Here is a 4,914-nt window from a genome sequence, read left to right on the forward strand (position 1 = left end):
CTTTCGCACCTCACCTTGTTTGCTTGTCCTCTCCGTAGTGGGGACAGGACCTGCCTTCCTTCTTGGAACTCTTTCATGGGGACTCCAGCATCTCCTCTTACCTCTTAGACTGGCTCCTTCTTTCCCAGGGTGTGTCCTTGGTTCTCCACTCTCTCATTGAACCCCACGATTTCATCTGTTCCCTGTTAGCACTGACTATGTAACCTACTCCCTCTCCTGCTTACCTCATGAGCTCTGGGTCTCACATTTCTGACGCCCCCCTGACTCTCCCAACCTGGCTGTTACCTGGACGTCTCAGGTCCACTGGACCGAAGTTCAATCCGGACCTGCTTCCCATTGTGACCTATTTCTTCCCATGTCACTGAGCATCACCTTCTAATCTGTCAAGGCAGAAACCTTAGAGTGTCACTAATGGCCTACTTCTCTCCTACTGCCTGAATAGCTTTTTTATTATTATTATTAATCATGCCACATGATTTTTAATTATGTATAAAGCTCTAACATGTCACCCAGGGACCATTTCACCCACTGCTCTGTTTGGCTGCCAGTCTTTTGCCTCCCTCTTCAGCAATGGTGAGGCAGATACCCTTTCCTCGGGGAAGAGAAATCCGTGGTTTGTTGCCCTTGCCAATAACTAAAATATTGGAAAGTCAAATGGCAAAGCTGTTGCCATTGGCATCTTTCATGTGAACCACGTCAAAAGATCCAAGGTGCCTCTCTCTGTTGGCGATCACACCAATTCTTCCCAGGTTAGCACCCTCAGTCACCATACACAAGTTACCAGTGTTGAACTAGATGAAATCAGTCATCTTCCAGTTTCCAAATCCATCTGAATGGTGTCATTCGCCTTGATGAGGGGATCAGGGTAGCGGATGGTGTGAGCATCATGAGTCACCAGATGAGGGATTCCTTTTGTGCCCACAAAGATTTTTCTCACTTTGCACAGTTGGTACTTGGCCTCCTCAGGTGTAATATGATGTACAGCAAAGCGACCCTTGGTGTCATAGATCAGACGGAAATTCTCTCCCGTCTTGTCAGTGCTGATGACATCCATGAATCCAGCAGGGCAGGTTATATCAGTTCGGACCTTGCCACCGATCTTCATGAACCGCTGCGTGCAAATCTTCTTTACTTCACCTCCTGGCAGGGCATACTTAAATCTGTCTCTTAGGAAAATGATGAGGGGGAGACACTCTCTCAACTTGTGAGGACCGGTGGATGGACGAGGCGCAAACACACCGGTCAATTTACCCAGCATCCACTGCTTTGGAGCTGCCACCCGCTTCAGATGCTTCTTGGGACCACGAGCCATGGCTGCGTTATGCAAGGAAAGAGGGCCAGAATAGCTTTTGTATACATTCATTCATTCATTTAGTTAGTTAGCAAATACTGATTGAGTAGGTACTATACTCCAGGCACTGTTCTAGTGGCTGGAGATACAGCAGTCAGCCAAACAAATTCCTTCCATTCTACAAGGGAGAGAAAGAGAATAAACAGTTAAAGAAACAAACACATGGGATGACATGTGCTGGTAAGCTGTGAGACAATAAGGCTGGGTGAGGGCTTGAGAGAGGAGGCAGCGGGTGTTTTATGTCAGGCGGACAGGGAGAGCCTTACCAGGTGACCCCTGCATAGAGACCAAGAGGAAGTGAAGGTCAGCAAGGCAGACACCGGGTCTTTCTTCTCCATCCCATGGCCACGGCTCCTCGTCCTTTTCCCTCCCAACCACAGAGAGTAACTTCAGGCTGGGCGCTTACGCCTTTGTAATCCCAGCACTTTGGGAGGCCGAACAGGAGATCACCTGAGGTCAGGAGTTTGAGACCAGCCTGGCCAACATGGCAAAACCCCGTCTCTATTGAAAATACAAAAATTAGTCGGGTGTGGTGGCACCAGTAATCATGGCTACTTAGGAGGCTAAGGTGGGAGAATCTCTTGAACCCGGGAGGCGGAGGTTGCAGTGAGCCAAGATCCTGCCACTACACTCCAGCCTGGGCAATGGAGCGAGACACCGTCAAAAAAAAAAAAAAAAAAAGAAAGAAAGAAAAGAAAAGAAAAGAAAAGAAATTACCTTCCCTTTGAGCTTCTTGCCTCAATCTCATCCCCTATTCATCCCCTTTCTATGACTCCCTGCCTCCCACTGGATACATTTCAAAGTACGGCATAAAGGGCATTCATAACTCTCTCCAAGCCTCTTTTCCAGCGAAGTCTTCCTGCAGCAGACAGAACTTGAAATGGCCCTGTGAGCTCCACCCTTGGCTGTTTCGCCCAGTCGAATCCCCCCACCTCTTGGGTGCAGGTAAAACCTGTGACTTGCTCCTAGCAAGAAGCAAGAATTTGGGCTATCATCACTCTCTTTATATGATAGAAGGTTCAGTCTTAGCAGACTTTATAGAGATCTGCTAGCCTTGAAAAGGCAGCATCGGTGTTGGGAGCTGCCCATGGAGAGGGCCCACAGCAGGGAACTGTGGTGGCTTCTGGGAGCTGAGGGCGGCTTCCAGTCGCCAGCCAGCAAGGAAGGTGGGGCTCTCAGTCCGAGTCACAAGGGGAAGAATCCTGCCAAACATGAACTCAGGTGTGGATTCCTTCCTGTCCAGGTCCCTGTGACCCCTGGGGCAGCCTGGGGAGCCCCTGAGCAGGGGACCTACCCTAGCTGTGTGGACCCCTGGCCTGCGGAAGCTGAGAGAATAAGCGTGTGTCGTGCCAAGCCTCTCGGTTTATGGTAGACTGTCACATGGCAACAGAAAATGAATCCACTCAGCCTTCGCATCCCGTTCAAACTCTCAGGCCCACCCTGCTTCCAAACAAATTCTTTCTTTTTCATGCTCTGCTAGAGCACAAATTCTATGTAAACAAATTCTCTAACCCTACATTTTCTCCCTGGTAAGATCGCGTGTGTCCTTCAAAGCCCCATTCAAACGCACCCTCTTCTCCATATTCTAGTTACACCCCGGTCCATCTTCCTCCTCCGCAGCCCTGAGGCCCCTGTTCTCACCGCTCTTTAAACATGAGTGTGGCATTGGTGGCATTTGCGTGCCTGGCACTTCTCTTTCTTCCTCATCTCTCTATCTCGGGTTCTAGCACAGCGCCTGGCCGCCAGCAAAGCAAGCTTTTTTAACTCGGAGTGCGTGCATGTGTGGATGGGGTTCATGGTGTCCATTTCCCTAAAATCTCGTTCCCTAAAATTGCTTGGCAAATGCTGCTTAGGAGGGTATTTTTCTCTGAGTCTATGTCTTTCTTCAGACTCTCAAAGAGGCTTGAGGTCCTGGAAAGATTAACGCCTATAGAAGCAGGGTGTCAACGCACATTTCTTGAATTGAAGCCACTGGGTTGTGGCCCACTAAAAGGGTTTTCATTTTCAGCTTTATGGCGAACTGTAGCTTTGCTGGAGGAATTGGAAGCCTTCTTGGTGTTTTGCAGGAGAGCCGCTGTTTTGACATCTGCAAAAGCGCAGTCACGTAGGCAGCCTCAGGCTCCAACTGGGGATGCAGATGGGCCAGCCTGGGGAAAGAGTGGGCAGGGGCGGGGCCGGGGTGCAGGGAAGCTCGGTCAGAGGCTGCTGCGGGAAGAGTGAACCCAGTGCAGAGTCGAGTCGACGGGCACAGGCAGGGCCCAGGGGGCTGGCTAATCCTGCCATGCTCCTTTAACAGTGCCAGGTGCTAGGATAGCTATTCCCCACTGCCAGATCCCCTGGGCTCTCGAGGACTGCCTTTGGCAGTGCCAGTGTATTTTTAGCCCTCCAGCAAGTGGAACAAAGTGCTCGGAGAGGCGCTGTTTCCCTCTCGGTTGCAGGCAACGCTTGGCACCTTTCCGAGACTAGACGACAAGGACCCCTCCAGCCACAGAGGGGATGTGGATCCGGCTCCCACCTCCCTCCCAGGCCCTCCTGCAGGGCCCTGGGAGAGGGACGTCATCATCTGTTGGACAGGGGCCAGGAATGTGAGCCCCCCGCTGGTTGTTTGGGGAGAGCGAGTGGGCTAGCATTTCCCTAGCAGAGGACCCAGCACAGGGCAGCAGCCTCCCCTGGAGGTGTGCTGGGCTCTCCAGCTGCTCACTCTGAGGAAAAATGATGTGTACCAAGACCACCTGCAGTTAAGTGGGCAAGGCAGGGCGTGCTAGGCCATGGGGCTAGGCGGACGGGTGAGCCCCTGACCATGCCAGAAAAGCCCCCATCCCTGAAGGCTGCTGTGAGGGGAGGCGGAGTTGAGAGTGGCAAGAAGCCACTTCCTGACGACCCAGTGGTAAACACCCCAGGTCAGTCTTGAGCATTGATCTGCCAAATATTTGCTTGGGTCCCTGACCTAGCATGCTTCCTGCCCTCACCTCCTCCCCAGCTGCAACCCAGCTGCCCTACCCCTTGATCCAGGAGGGGTGGACATCATTTCCCAAAGAGTCCCTTTCCAGGCACAGTCCCCCCTCATGTGGCATGGCCTGTGGGTGAGGGTGGATGGCCTGGGGGCTGGGGCGGGCATCCTCACGGGCCCTTTGTTTGAAGTGGCCACCTCAGCGAAGCTGGTCAGAAGCGGTCAAGGTTCACACAGCTGCCCACGTAGAACCAAACTCCACAAGGACCAGGCTGCCAGGGCTCCCTCCCCAACAGCTGTTCCACCACCCAAGCCTGGGAAAAAGAGAGGCCTTGCTTCTCCCAGAAGGCAGGAGGAGGCCAAGGTGTCTCTGGCCCGAAGAGGCTCTCTCTCTTTAATCACACACACACACACACACACACACACACGTACACACACACCCCACTTTCTCTGAGTGCCCACCGTGGGCCGGCCACCATGCTAAGTTCTGCACAGACACTATCCCCTGCGATTCTGTGGGTTACTTTGCTCCATTTTACCGAGTTGGAAACCAGGACTCGGAAAGGTGGGGCAACCTGTTGGAGCTCACACAGCCGTGAGTGGGGAAGCTGCT

The 4,914-nt window shown here is 52.6% G+C and overlaps 1 pseudogene; it reads right to left on the reverse strand.

Annotated features, from left to right (window-relative positions):
• Positions 1 to 521: 521 nt before the first annotated feature.
• LOC105732923 (small ribosomal subunit protein eS4, X isoform-like) lies at positions 522 to 1,312 on the reverse strand (annotated as a pseudogene).
• Between the last annotated feature and the right edge of the window lie 3,602 nt (positions 1,313 to 4,914).

The sequence above is a fragment of the Aotus nancymaae genome, unplaced genomic scaffold (genome assembly GCF_030222135.1).
Source record: "Aotus nancymaae isolate 86718 unplaced genomic scaffold, 86718_ANA_hifiasm-v0.15.2.pri h1tg000001l, whole genome shotgun sequence".
Classification (NCBI taxonomy): Eukaryota; Metazoa; Chordata; class Mammalia; order Primates; family Aotidae; genus Aotus; species Aotus nancymaae.